This window comes from Prionailurus viverrinus, chromosome F1, assembly GCF_022837055.1.
Source record: "Prionailurus viverrinus isolate Anna chromosome F1, UM_Priviv_1.0, whole genome shotgun sequence".
NCBI lineage: Eukaryota > Metazoa > Chordata > Mammalia > Carnivora > Felidae > Prionailurus > Prionailurus viverrinus.
This window is the reverse complement of record NC_062577.1, coordinates 12410691-12425985: the sequence shown is the minus strand read 5'-3', so window position 1 is coordinate 12425985 and position 15295 is coordinate 12410691. Positions and strand designations below refer to the sequence as shown.

Sequence of the window (15295 nt, the reverse complement as noted above, 5' to 3'; positions counted from 1 at the left end):
TCCATCCTACTCCCAAATAACACACTACCATTCAATAACACATAACACATTCAATGGCAAAAAACACTGATTCTCATGCTCATGAATTCGCAGGTTGACTGCAATTCAGCCAACCTAGACTGGGCTCAACTAGGCAGCTCTGCTCTAAGCTGTGGTTTTGGCTCAGATCCACTCCGTATGTGTTTGTTCTGAGTCCCATACTGAAGGGACCTTTTATTTTCATGGTAGGGATTGGATGCTCCTTCCCTGAGTAGAAACACAGAGTTCCTCTTATGGCTTAGCCTTTGAAAGGGCACACTATCATTTCTATCCATATTCTGTTAGTGAAAGCACGTCATGCAGCCAAGCACAACACCAAAGGCTCAGAGAAGTAGTTTTCTCATAGAAGCTAAGAAAGAGGAAGTGCAGACTTGCTGAATGATCACTTCATCTACTACACTTCTCAAACTCAATGTCTCCAAATCTCTCATCTGCCTTGTTTTTCTCTTCTAAATGACTGGCATTGTCATCTACCCAGTGAGAAAACCAAGAGTCATTCTAACTTCTGCGTGCCCTCAGTAACTATTTATTGCCAAATCTTATTGGTTCTCATTCCTAAATTATGCAATTATCTATACTTAATTTAGGCCTGCAGAAAAAATTGTAATGATTCCCTGACTTCCTACTGACCCTTTCCATAGCTATTCTATTACCCTAAAATGAAAATGTTAGAATAATCAAGGAAACCTAGATAATGACAAATTTAAAAAAGTTCCTTTATTAAAAACAGAATTCCAGCTAATAAATGTGGACACAATTATAGAATGTGTACACCCTAATGAAACAGTTAATTCATAAATATTTGAACTCATCAGATCAGGGCTTCTAAACCTCAGCATTACTAACATTTTGCATCATCAGACTTAACTGTCTTTCTTCAGCACTCGGCCATCTAAGTCCATCATCCTAATGATTTCACATCCCTTGAACATTTCAAATGCTTGAGATACTGCACCTGCCAACACATTCCCTTCAACTGCTTCCCATCCCAGCTCCCCACCAGCAAAAGATTTAACAACTGCACTACTATGACATGCCAGGTCTTAGAACTCCCCTCCCACTGGTCATGGGATCCTTAGTGCCAGCTGGCTGGTGAGCTATTCCACTCTAAAATTCTACTTTATTGTCTGCTTCCTCAGACCAACTCTCTTATGTTGAGTTCACTGGGAATAGACATTAAGAGAGAGACGTGTGAAAGATCTATTTATTGGGGTTTGCTCTCAGGAAGAACACTTGAGTGAAAGAAGCTAGACTCTACACAGAGAGAAAGTGAACTGCAGTGAAGTTGCAGCAAAGGCCACTGCCTATCCCACGGGAGCTCTGGAGGTAGGATGGCCCTTTAAAGTTGTTGTGGCAAAGAGACAGCATACTATCCTATTAAGCGGTCACTAGATGCAGGTGCCTACAAAGAGGGTGTGAAACCCTGCACAAGGCAGCTTCCTTCAGCTGAGGGCAATCTTCTTCAGCTGTGAACCCTCCGTGGCCAACATTTTTAGATGCTGGGAAATGATTACCTCAGTCCTGAAGGGAAATGTGGGCAGTGCACTACATTACCCACTACACCTGTTAAATGTGTTCTAAGGTTTGAACAGAATCAGGTTCACTTTTTTTTTTTTTTTTTTGTATCAGGGGAGAGGGCGGAGGGCATATGACATCAGGACAGTTGAAGCACATAACACCTTGCTCCACCCTAACAACCTTTTATCTCATGCAGTGGTTCTCCACAGGGTCAACTTTGCCCTCATGAGCAATCATTTGGTAATCTCTGGAGATACTTTTGGTTGCCACAACTGGGGAGAAGATGGGGTGCTGCTGGCTCTGGTATGTACATGCTAGTGATGCTACTAATCATCCAACAGTGCACAAGACAACACCACCCCCAACAAAGACGGATCGTGTCCAAAATATTAATAATGCTGAAGAGTGAGAAAGTCAGGAGGCCTCTTGGCAGCCTCAAAGAGACTCTAACCCCTAAAGTTGGAGGACAGAGCCATCTGAACATCAGGTCTAAGTTAACAGGCTCCAGAGAAATTTAATCTCAACTCTGGCAAGTCCACTATGCCAGAGCAAGGACCCAGGTTGGAAAAAAATGGCACCCTGAGACTGGGAAATGGGACACCTGGGTTAAGGCATTCAAAAACCTCAAAACACCAGATTCCCAGGCCCGTTCTGGGCCTAAAAGAGGCCTACTCCTCCTTTTTAAAAGTTAACATTCCCCTTGCTTGAAGATGACACAAAGGCCTCTGCTTTGCAAGAAAACACTTGCAAATATCAAAATTTACTTCTGCCTCCCTCCTAGCCACCTGACAGATAACTAGGGTCATTCGCAACCTAACACATTATAGTGGGGAAGGCCAAACTCCACCACCAATCACCCTTCAGCCAAGACAGTAAATCAGAAACATTACTGCATGCTGGGAACAATGGCAGGAGTGGCAGTCCTCATCATATCTCCACTTAATTCACCAGTCTGACTCTTGAAGTAACCATGTGGATCCTGGAGGATGACAATGGACTGCTATAAACTCCATCAATACTACCTCTAAGTGCAGCTGTGGTGACAACTGTGAGGTCACCACAGCTTTGTTAGAGCAGGTTAGTGCTGTCTCAGCTACAAGTACAAGCTATTGATCTGGGCAATGAGTTCTTTTCTGTCTAATCAAAACAACAGATCAGACACAGTTCACATTCACATATGGAAGGGACAACAGTCTTTGTGTATGGCCTTGCCCCAAGGCTATAACTCTCCCTCTGTCATAATATACTCTGAATGGGCTGGCACATCTGAGCACACCAAAGAATATCACTTTAGTCTATTCTACAGATGGCACCAAGTTAATCAGCCAAGAAACAGCAAGTATTTTGGAAGCCTTGGTAAGACACATGCACTCCAGAGGGTGAGAGAGGTATCTCATGAAGACAGATCTCATCAGTTAAGACTGTAGGGGTCTAGTGGCCTGGGGCATAATTTCTCAGCATCTCCATCTCCCCTTGCAGTTATCCTTCCACCAAATTTACGCAGACTTCTAATCACCCCATTCTTTATGTCATGAATGACACCAAAAAGCACATATCTAAAACTCAACACCCTCCCCAGAGACCCTGCTCCTCTCCTGGTTTTTATCTCCTGTCAAATGTCTCTACCACCCACCCACTGCCCTAACAGGAAATGTGGCTATATGCCCAGGCTTTAACTCTCCCTTTATCCCCACATCCAATTAATCACTGAATCCTAAATATCTCCCACGTCAGGCTTCTCATGTCCTTCTCCACTACTACTCTCATCCAGGCCTTCAGCATCCTTTTCCTGGGCTGACAGTGGAGACGAATATTTGAGTGGAAAGGATAACAATTTTGGAAACTTGTTGGTCATCTGACTCGTAGGTCTAGCCACCCCATAAGGCTGGTATGAGGAAAAAATGGAACAAATGTGTAAGGTGCCTGACAAAAAGGTAGACGTTCATAAATGACAGCAATCTGCAACATGGCTGTAAGTACTAGGGGTCCAAAAGTCTTCCCTGCTGATCTCACTGCCTTTAATTTCAAGTCTGGTTTACCTTGCCAAAGTGATTATTTCAACAGGTAGATCTGGTTACGGTGCTGTGTTGCCCCCTTGCTGAAATTTTTTCATTGATTTCTATCTAACGAAATGAAATTCTTTTGCGTGATTAACAAGTTCATTTATGACCTGCCCTGTATTGTCTTTACGCATTACCCACCCTGTGCTACCACCACAACATATTCATTCAGACAACACTAAAACATTTGTACATCTCTCAACAACCAATACTCTCTCGTGCCTCAGTGCCTTTGCACATGCTAGTCGCTCCACCTAAATGTTTACCTGCCCAGCTCCTACTCATCTCTTATGTTTTGGCTAAAACCTCTTTCCTCCAAAGAGCCACCACTGAATCCCTCTAATAGATTTAAACACTATCTAAAGTTCCCATGAATTTTATACTCTGCTCCACTCTTGCAAGATCCCATTATATCCCCCTGTAACTCTATTCATGCTATTCTCCCCAACTTTACTGTGCAACCCTTGAGGTCAGGGAGTCTGTCTTATTCATATTTGTACCTCACCTCACTCTCTACATGTGGTACCTAGTAAAAGCTGAATGAAGGAATGATAGCCACCATCTTGTGCATACGTAAGCCCATATTTAATAACATAATAATGATAAAAATCTCAGCCTAAAAATGCAGGAGTGTGCAAACACACCTTTCTTTATTTTATCATTCATCTCAATGTTTATTTTGTGTTCTCATTCCAGTGCTGCAGGAAATTTAGTTTTAATTTAACTCAGGGTTTTCTCAGTTAATTCAGGATTTCTTTTCCCACCCTTCCACCTGGATACATCTAAGTATCTCAGGTTGTAAAGTGTACCAAGGCAAGGGGAAGCGAAGGAGAAAAACCTGGCCCTTGGTGTTCACTTGGGTCCTTTAGCATCAGCTCAGACACCATCAATTCCACCTAATTTATAGTTGCTGGGCTATAATAGGACACAGCTACATTCTCCTTGCCCTACCTATTATGTTTCCTCAGGTTGGTGTCCATCTGTCTGTCAGTATCTCTCTCTCTCTCTCTCTCTCTCTCTCTCTCTCTCTCTCTCTCTCTCAGCTACATCCAGAACATATGTAGTTGTTTCACATGCTTTATGGGGCAAAAGGAAATTCTACACGGTCTTTCTGCTTAACTATTGCACATGGTCCTGTCTACTCCACTACACCCATACTATGCAGAGTGGAGGGAAACTTCTATAAAACTGTCACTACTCCTGGCTCCATTGAGATTATAAGCACAGTTATCATCTGCTCTCTGACCCCCCTGACTTCATATAAGATTCTTATCATATGTTCTTCCCATCTCCAGACTGTGCCTGAAAAGGGGTATGGAAAAGGTCCCTTTTCACAAACACATATCAGCATTTAGTGTTCCAGTGAACATCACTGCTTTCCATCAGGGTACATCATTTCCCCAAAGGTAAAACAATCATCTAGTCTGGTATACAAAAAACTATCTCTAACTGACTTCTGCTTTTCCAAATCTAGAATATTTGTCTTTAACTTGATGACCTGTGCCTTTGGGACATGAGCTATTGAAACTTCAGAACATGGGTCCTTAGAACTCAAAATAAGCTCTTGAAACACAACCACCAAGAATCTGATTCTTTTCTTCATCAATTCAACAATCACTGATTAAGTACAAATAGGAGCTATTGCAGGCTTTGGGGACACCTGGAGATAAGTCCTTTCCTTAAACAGATTAGAGTCTGGTGGAAACTTATTTTCCTGTTTCTAGAACAGCCTGTCCTAGGGCAGTAAACATAGACAATCCTAGATGATTGTAGCATGGAAGGATGGTTCCTAGGCTCTAGAAAGGGGGGGGGAAGGTAGCACATCAGTTAATGTGTAACTAAATGCTATCTCACTATACTATGTAAAGCCCTTCATGAGATACCCTACTTCTGGACTACCTTCTGTTTACCCCCACAAATATTCTATACTCCAGCCTTACACAGTGCTGACAATAACCACAATGGGTCATGCTCTCTTACCTCTTCATGTTTTTACCCTTTCTTTCCCAAGCAACTTTTTAAGTAGCTTCAACTGGACCTCGCTATTAAGCCTTCCCTGCCCACTACGACTAAGTTAGGGGCCCTTTACTGGTGCTGCTACAGTATTTGCGTTTACTCCTTTCCCAGCATTTGTCCCAAGGAATTAGCTAGGTGCAGGATTTTAGCACCTCATCATTAACCTGTGAACCCCTTGAGAACAAGGGCAGTTTCTTTTATTTCTGTATCTTCATGCCTAACACACTGTAGATGCTCAAAGCAGATCTGTTGAATGATATGTAGCTTTTAAAATTAACATATTTTCCACATAAAAATTTGATGTAGGTTGAAATTAAAAAGAAAACCATTGCAATGGTTTAGGAAATGGACAAATAGAGATAGGAAAGGGAAGGTGTCTGTTAAAGCAAAACTATGACAAAATCGGGAGATGGACTCCTTCATGAGGACTGCAGTAGCATCACAGGTAAAAACAAATAACCCATAATGACTTCTTCCTTCCTCAGCCCTCCCTCCAGTCTCTCACCAGTGCCCCAGAAGCCTGGGCAATGCAGTCTGAAAGGGTCAAGGCAAAGCAGAGGAAATGAGCACTCAGCACGAGGGCAAATAGGGTAAGAAATGAATGCCATTATCTAACTTCCCAATTATCTGCCAACACCTTAGTTAACAGCTAATATTTTATTATGTGTTTCTGGATAACAGACTGAGAGCAGTATTGGATGGTTGTAGCTTTGACAAAGCAGTATTGGATGGTTGCGGCTAAAGGAGATAAAAGCATCAAAGAGTAAGAGAAAAAAAAAACTAATTGTTTTAAGTCTAGCCCATTGGGAACTAAGGTTTCAATAATGTAGCTGGATATAAAACTATAAAACATATAGAAAAAAGTTGAGAAATGCACAAGCCTTTATAAAAAACCTGCAGTAATTATAAGACATAAACATATCTGTATACAACTCAATATAAAAACAATAACAAACAACCCAATTAAAAAACGGACAGACGACCTCAACAGACATTTCTCCAAAGACACACAGATAGACAACAGACACATGAAGAGGCACTCAACATCACTCATCATCAGGGAAATGCAAATCAAAACCACAATGAGATATCACCTCACACCTGTCATAATGGCTCTTATTAAAAAGACAAGAAATAACAAGTGTTGGTGAGGATGAAGCGAAAAGGGAACCCTCGTGCCCTGCTGGTAGGAAAGAAAGCACAACAATGCAACCACTATGGAAAACAGTATGGAGCTTCCTCAAAAAAATTAAGAATAGAACTACCAACCAATCCAGTAATTCCATGACTGGGTAATTACCCAAACAAAACAAAAACACCAACTCGAAAGATATATGCACCCCTATATTCACTGCACCATTATTTACAATAGCCAAGATATGGAAGCAACCGAAGTGTCCACTGTTAGAGTAATGCATAAAGAAGTTGTGATATACATATACATATGTGGTATACATGTGTGGTACACATATACACGTACAATTCCAATATACAATGGAATATTATTCAGCTATAAAAAAGAATGAAATCTTGCCATTTGTGGCAACAAGGATGGACCTAGAGGTTATTATGCTAACGGACATAAGTCAAAGAAAGACAAATACTGCATGATTTCACTTATATATGGAATATAAAAAAACAAACAAAACAGAAACAGACTCATAGAGAGAATCTGGTGTTGCCAGAGGTGGGTGGGGAGATGGGCAAAATGTGGGAAGGGGATTTAAAGGTACAAACTTCCAGTTATAAAATAAATAAGACATACGGATGCAATGTACAGCATAAGGAATATAGTTTATGATATTGTAACAACTTTACATAGTAACATGGTAGTGGTGATCATTTCATAATTTATATACTAAACACTGAATCACTACATTGTACACATTAAAATAATATAATACTGTATGTCAGCTACACTTCAATAAAATAAGTAAATATCTCAAATTAACCTGTTCTACACCTGAAATTTACACAATATTACATGTCAAATACGTGAGAAAAAAAAGAAAAAGAAAACTGTAACTTTCCTGAAGGAATATAAAATAATCAGTAAGCGCTGAGCCATACCATATTTTCTTATAAGGGTAGACTACGTAGTATAAAGTGGTCAAATTTCCCCCCAATTAAACTATAATAAATTGGATGTAATTTCAATCAATTCCAATAAAAAGTCCAATATTATATGGCACAGAAGTTGGTGGAGGGAACACTGGATGAGTTGGTTATGTCTATGTATAGAGTCAACATACAAAAATTGCCAACAACATTTTGAAGAAAAATGGTCATGAAGACAGTTATTAAAACAGTCATGACTCCAATACAAAGAGATCTAGAGAACAGAAGAGGGAGTTTAGGACGAAACCCAAGCATAAGAGAAGGCTTACGCTAAAACAGCACTGTCTCTTTGACAGAGTGGTAATTAAAAGAAGGTGCTGTTAATGTTATCAGTTATCTATTTTGAAAAAGTTAACTTTACTAGCACTGTCACTTTGACAGAGTGGTAAATTAAAAAATGGTGCTGTTAATGTTATCAGTTATCTATTTTGAAAAAGTTAAGCTTACTACCTACCTACCAGTATACAAAAGTGGGTTTTTAAATACATTATGGAGCTAAAGCACAATGAAAATTTTATATTAGAAAACAATAGAGAAATATACACTTAGAGGGTGAGAGAAATCTATGTGTGACAAGACGAAAACAACAGATTTTCTTTAAAAAAAAAATCAAATATCTCATGGTCCATGAGTTCGAGCCCCACATCAGGCTCTGTGCTGAAAGCTCAGAGCCTGGAGCCTGCTTTAGATGTGTGTCTCCCTCTCTCTCTGACCCTCCCCCACTCACACTCTGTCTATCTCACTCTCAAAAATAAATAAACATTTAAAAACATTTTTTAAATCAAACATTTCTAAATGAATGATGATAACAGACAGGGGAAGAAATATGTATATTACATGTAACATACAAAGATTTACATTCATACCAAAAAAGAGTTGCTATAAACCAGTAATAAAAAGACAACAGCTTAATTTTTTTAAAGAATAAATTGTTTTAGGTAATTCACTGGAGAAATATAAATGGCAATAAATAAAACTAAAAATGAAAGAGTTTCACCTTTAAAAATATTTTTTGAAACGTACATTATAATGACAATCTTTTGCCTGCTAGTTGCAGAATTTTCACAAATGCTAATACAAACAGTACAGAGAGGGGCACCTGGGTGGCTCAGTCGGTTAAGCCCCCAACTTCAGCTCAGGTCATGATCTCCCAGGGGTCCTGAGTTTCAGCCCCACATTGAGCTCTCTAATGTCAGCATGGAGCCTGCTTGGCATCTTCTGTCCCCCTCTTTCTCTGCCCCTCCCCGGCTCATGCTTTCTCTCAAAAATAATCAACATTAAAAAAAAAAAAAACAAAAAACGGTACAGAGAAAAGGCACTCACATGGTGTTGGTGGCAATGTAAGTTGTACACCTTTTTAGAACTCAAACTGACAATACCCATTTAAATTTATAATAACATATAGCTTAAGACTAGCCCTTCCAATTCTACTTTTCGATCCTGGAGAAAAATACTAGCCGAAATGCACAGACACATACATAAACATGACCTTCCAGCATTTTTTTGAAATAGCGAAACTCTGGGAAGGAACTACATGTCCCTTAGTAGAAAAATGACTTCAGCAATGTGGTGATGGGTCTCTGTACACAGCCACTTGAGAGCAAGAGGTCGGTCTGTGTTACGGGGTGAAGGGAGTGTTCATTGCGCTCTTTTCAATCATTTACTCAACACATATTTATTAAGCACCAGAAGAAAAGTAGACATGGATCTAACTGGGAAAATACACAAAGGAAGAAAAAAAGACTAGGAAATAATTACAATAGATGCTGTAAAGGAAACAGTAGAAAATAGTGGGTGTAATCCTTGATTCATCTCTTTTCCATGCACCCAACACCCAATCCACAGGCCTGAAAATTCTTACTACCAACGTGTAGATCAAATGTTTCCACTTCCCTCCAATTCCCCTGTATGATGCTTTTCAGTGGCTTCCCATAGTACTGACCAGAAACTCCACAACCCCCAGCCCAGTTCAGAGAGCCCTACCTGATTCGGGCTCAGTCTACATCTCCAGCAGCTTCCCTGCCACGCTCCGCCTCACAGGCCATCGCTCCTTCTGTGCTACACGCCGAACTTGCTCCTGCTTGGAGGTCGGCGCCTGCCTGGGGGCTTTCAACACGGAGGGATGAAAGAGCCACCCTCAGTGGCAAGTTTGGAAATGTATGTGGGACACATCCGGCTGCCTCAAAGGATTTCAGCCCGAGAGGACTTCGAAGTCAAACTGAACCGAAGAATAGAAAAACACGGAATCTCAAGCATGAGCCCTCAGGAGGCGGCTAAGACCACGCGAGACTGAGGTTCGTAGATGCGTGATTTATGGGAGACTGACGCTTACCTCTTGACCAATGAGCATCCGCCAAGAATCTCTCCCCATCCTCAAGCCAATGAATGTACTGCTTGGACTCTGACTGGACTTCCCGCTCTTTGCACTCTGCCCCATAAATGCAGCCTGACTCAAACTCTGAAAGGACCGCTTGGAGCTTGGTGCGGCACGCCTTTGACAATAGCCATTGCTCTGCAGCTCTGCAATCAACTGTATTTCTGCAGACTTGAATTTGTGTGAGTTTACCTGTTCAGTTGGGTTGACAGTTGTCTCAGTAATGAGGGAACTCAACGGCCCTTAAGCACTTAAAACTGCTATGCATATTGCTATGTGCTTTACAGTCCTGCACAATAATGCATTGTGCATTGTTTTGTCCAAAATAACATGAACAGGCTGTCATCGCTGCCCGAGACCTTCTTAGCCTAATCTTTGTATTCCTGGCTCTTGTCATTTCATATATATATATATATATATATATATATATATATATATTTTTTTTTTTTTAGGTAATCTGTATGCCCAAGGTGGAGCTCAAACTCACCACAGAGATCGAGAGTCACTTTAAATGGCACCTCTTGTGTCTCTTGTCATATTAAATGGCACCCCCTCAGAGAGGCCTTCCCTCTAATGTAGTTATCTAGTCTCTATCTCAATACCTTATTTTAATTCCCTACATTGTGTTTATCAAGTGATAATTTGTGTATTTTTTTGCTTGGTTTTTTTTTTTGTGTTTTTTTTTTTTTTTTTTAATTTTCTCCACTACCACCACCATCCCTGCCCCTAACTAGGACATAAGTTTAAAGGAACAGGGAACTTACCTGTCTTGTACACCACTGTATCCCCTAAACAAAGCATGGCACCTAGTGGGTGCTTAGTAAATGTTTGTAGAGGGGCGCCTGGGTGGCTCAATGGGTTGAGCAGTAGACTCCTGATTTTGGCGCAGATCATGATCCCAGGGGCCTGAGATCCAGCCCCCAGTAGGGCTCCACACTGAGTGTGGAGCCTGCATGAGATTCTCTTTCTCTTTCTGCCTCTGCCCCTCTTGCCTGCTCATGTGCTCTCTCTCTTTCTCGATAAGATAAGATAATAAAAATTTGTAGAATGAATGAAGAATATTGACATTATCAGTTCTGTCAGAACAGAATTCTCCACCTGCTGAAAAAAAGGCATACAGTTTGTGATAGTTGCCTATTATTTTTTTAAACATTGCTATATAAGCATATATATTTATAGAAAATTAAAAACACAAATGGGAGTAAGACAAGTTATTGTTATAGAATTAATCATCATAAATTGTGAAGTGTCTAATATCCATCTCAAGCTTTTATCAGGAAAAAAAAGAATAACAGTACTGGGCAACTGGGTGGCTCAGTCGGTTAAGCACCCAACTCTTGGTTTCAACTTCAAAGTCATGATCTCAGGGTTCATGAGTTCTAGCCCTGCATCAGGCTTCATGCTGACAGTGGGGAGTCTGCTTTTGATCCTCTCTCTTTGTCTTTGCCCCATTCCTGGTCTCTCTCTCTCTCTCTCAAAGTATAAATAAATAAACTTTTAAAAAAAGAATAACAGTACTGAATTCATGATCTTGGTACCTATTCATGAAAGATAGTCACTTTTTCCTATGAAATAAAAATGCATTGATTCAATTACAGAATCTAAAAAAAAAAAAAAGAATATTGACATTATAATGGGGGAGTATGAACCTGATTTAGGTAAGTTTCCTTGGTTCAGAAAAAGCCTGGTATTGAATTCTGTTTCTGCTACCCTGTGACCTGGGGAAAGTCACTTAACTTCTCTGAACCTAAATCAGTTTTTTCACTTACCAAATGGAGTTAGTAACACTCGACTTACAGAGTTCTGAAGATGAGTAAAAATAAATCTAAGATGCTTTGCATAATCCATACAAAAAGGGAGTCAATAAATTGCAACTATTATTGTTATTTATTGACTTCATGGCTTGGCTTAGGGCAGGAATAAGTCCTGTAATAAATGTCCCGTTATTTTTAAATAAGTTGATATTCTTACCCATTTTGTAAGCCCTAAAGTATGGCAATGTGGGCTTGGAGGTAGGGCAGAAAAAAACATACCCCAAGTTCACCTTCCTTTCAAATGTGGATCCAGCCACCTCCTCTACTGACTGCACCCCCACTCCCTTCCCAGAGCAGTCTTTTCACATTCTTCTGGAAAGTTAGAAAGAGCCAATTTGCTATACCAGTCAACACGATCAAGTAACCCAAGAACAGAGTGCTAAAGTTCCCTGCATTGCAGTCTTTTCTTTGCCACCTTCCCAGAACTCTGCAGCAGCCTCCAGACTTTCTTAGAGACCAGAACACAACCCACCCAAACGATGCAAAGAGGATGCTGAGGTTTGAAATATCTTCCCTTGCAGCTCACACCTTAGAGTTCTGTTTAACACTTCTGTGTCTCTTGCTCATTACTGAGTCAAAGCTGTTTTTTCTTCTCAATGAAGACACAGTGAGGAGAATAGAACACATTTCATGTTACTGGAACCTCCAATTTCTTCAGTCTACAATCTTTAATCTCTGTTATGAAGCTCTAGAATCATAGTTCATTTATTTAAGGCCAGAGACCTTTGTAACTTCCTGAATCTTCCACCTGCCTTCTCTTCCAATCAGGAACAAGCTCTAGAACCTTCCCTTCCAGAAAATATGCACCAAGTTCCCTTCCACAGACTGGAAGTGGTGCGGGTGTGGTGTTAGGGTTGTGTGTGTGAGAAAACTAAGACCTAAACCAAGTGAAACTAAAAGATCCTTACCCAGAGAAGTATTCGAGATAACAATAGATGCCCATCTGACTCTCCAGTCTCCTTTGCAAAGGTGCTTATCTAGTATATGGTGCCTTACATGTGTGGACACTTTCAGAGTTCGATAACATCAAGGGTGCCTCTTACTAACTCACACTCTTTGAAGTGGTTTACCCACAGAAAGCCAAGGCTATGATATGAGAACCAAGAAGTTCTATCCCTTCTGTAATGAGCAGCTGGAGGAGGGGGGATTCCCTAAGCAGCTCATATCTCCCAAGACAAGCCCAGGTTAAGCTGGGGGTTTTAACTATATATAAGGACAACAAAGAACATAAAGTATTCTCTCTCCCCAGGCAAATGTTTAAACAGTACCCTATTTAATTATATGTCATGATTTAAAACATAGGCACCAAAATGGCATCACACAAGGCTGTAAACATAATGAGCACAGAAGGTATTCAGTATATTTAGTTAACATTTCTAGAGAAGCTGACACATGCCAACTGCTTTCATGTGTATTACGTTATATGTTTAAAAAAAATAAAAGCAAAAGTCATGTGAGAAAAGTTTTAAAGGCTATGAAATGTAAGATATTATACTTTTATTTTTATACCTCAGAATCTTTATCTATCTGTTCTTTCTAACTAGTGTTTTTACGTTTGATGGCATTCATACATAATATGATAGGATTATGGGTGATTGATTTTGTACAAACTAAAACAGCAAGTAAGAATTTTTTTTTTAACAGTGACTTTATCAGGGGATGGCTAACTGGCTCAGTCAGCACAGCATGCAACTCTGATCTCAGGGTCATGAATTCAAGCTCTACATTGGGCATGGAGCCTACTTTAAAAACAAAACAAAACAAAAGGTAAAGAGTTTATCAGGAGAGTTGCTGAGGAATATAACAACTCCACTGACCTATTTTCAGAAGTGCCATTCCTCACAAAGTAGCTTCATTCCATTTAGCATTAACAATATTCCTATAAAATCATAAGAATAGGAATTGGTGGGGCGCCTGGGTGGCGCAGTCGGTTAAGTGTCCGACTTCAGCCAGGTCACGATCTCGCGGTCCGTGAGTTCGAGCCCCGCATCAGGCTCTGGGCTGATGGCTCAGAGCCTGGAGCCTGTTTCTGATTCTGTGTCTCCCTCTCTCTCTGCCCCTCCCCGTTCATGCTCTGTCTCTCTCTGTCCCAAAAATAAATAAACGTTGGAAAAAAAAATTTTTTAAAAAAGAATAGGAATTGGTGTCCTCATTTTAAGAGGGCACAACTGAATCTCAAGATATTCCCCATCACTTACTCAAGGTCACACACATAGCTAGTTGAGTAGCAGAGGCTGGACTCAAACCCAGGCCTTCTGACTCCCAAGTTCAATCTCTTTCCTTCTCACTTTTGTTAAAACTGAGGCCACTGATGGCAGATGGACAATAGGGGTGATTCAGATAAAAGACAGTAGAGAGGCTTTTGGAGTTGCGGCAAGATGGCGGCTTAGGAGGACGCTGGGCTCACCGCACGTCCTGCTGATCACTTAGATTCCATCTACACCTGCCTAAATAACCCAGAAAACCGCCAGAGGATTAGCAGAACAGAGTCGCCGGAGCCAAACGCAGACGAGAGGCCCACGGAAGAGGGTAGGAAGGGCGGCGAGGCGGTGCGCGCTCCACGGACTGGCGGGAGGGAGCCGGGGCGGAGGGGCGGCTCGCCGGCCAAGCAGAGCCCCCGAGTCGGGCTTGCAAAAGCGGAGGGGCCGGGCGGACTGTGTTCCGACAGCAAGCGCGACTTAGCGTCTGGGAGGTCAGAAATTAACAGCTCTGCTCGGAAAGCGGGAAGGCTGGAGGACAAAGGGGGGGAGAGCTGCTGAGCCCCCTGACAACAGAGCTCAGTTTGGTGGGGAACAAAGGCGCTCGCCAGCGCCATTTCCCCCGCCCATCCCCCAGCCGAAATCCCAAAGGGAACCGGTTCCTGCCAGGGAACTTGCTCGCTCCGCGCAAACACCCAACTCTGCGCTTCTGCGGAGCCAAACCTCCGGCAGCGGATCTGACTCCCTCCCGCTGCCACAGGGCCCCTCCTGAAGTGGATCACCTAAGGAGAAGCGATCTAAGCCTGCCCCTCCTGCCCCCGAGCACCTTGCCTACCCACCCCAGCTAATACGCCAGATCCCCAGCATCACAAGCCTGGCAGGGTGCAAGTAACCCAGACGAGCCACACCACCCCACAGTGAATCCCGCCCCTAGGAGAGGGGAAGAGAAGGCACACACCAGTCTGACTGTGGCCCCAGCGGTGGGCTGGGGGCAGACATCAGGTCTGACTGCGGCCCCGCCCACCAACTCCAGGTATACACCACAGCACAGGGGAAGTGCCCTGCAGGTCCTCACCACGCCAGGGACTATCCAAAATGACCAAGCGGAAGAACTCCCCTCAGAAGAATCTCCAGGAAATAACAACAGCTAATGAGCTG

General features: G+C 41.8%; 2 long non-coding RNA genes across 3 annotated transcripts in view; one reads left to right on the top strand and one right to left on the bottom strand.

Moving 5' to 3' along the window:
• LOC125155256 (uncharacterized) overlaps positions 1-9786 on the bottom strand; it is a 315444-nt gene extending 305658 nt beyond the window's left edge. For both annotated transcript variants that reach the window (XR_007148103.1, XR_007148104.1), the window contains exon 1: positions 9735-9786. This is a non-coding gene — a long non-coding RNA (uncharacterized LOC125155256). The remainder of the gene's footprint in view (positions 1-9734) is intronic.
• On the top strand, positions 1194-6362 carry LOC125155258 (uncharacterized). The gene is made up of 3 exons (XR_007148106.1): positions 1194-1365; positions 6119-6223; positions 6315-6362. It is a non-coding gene; the product is annotated as an uncharacterized LOC125155258 (long non-coding RNA).
• Positions 9787-15295: the final 5509 nt, after the last annotated feature.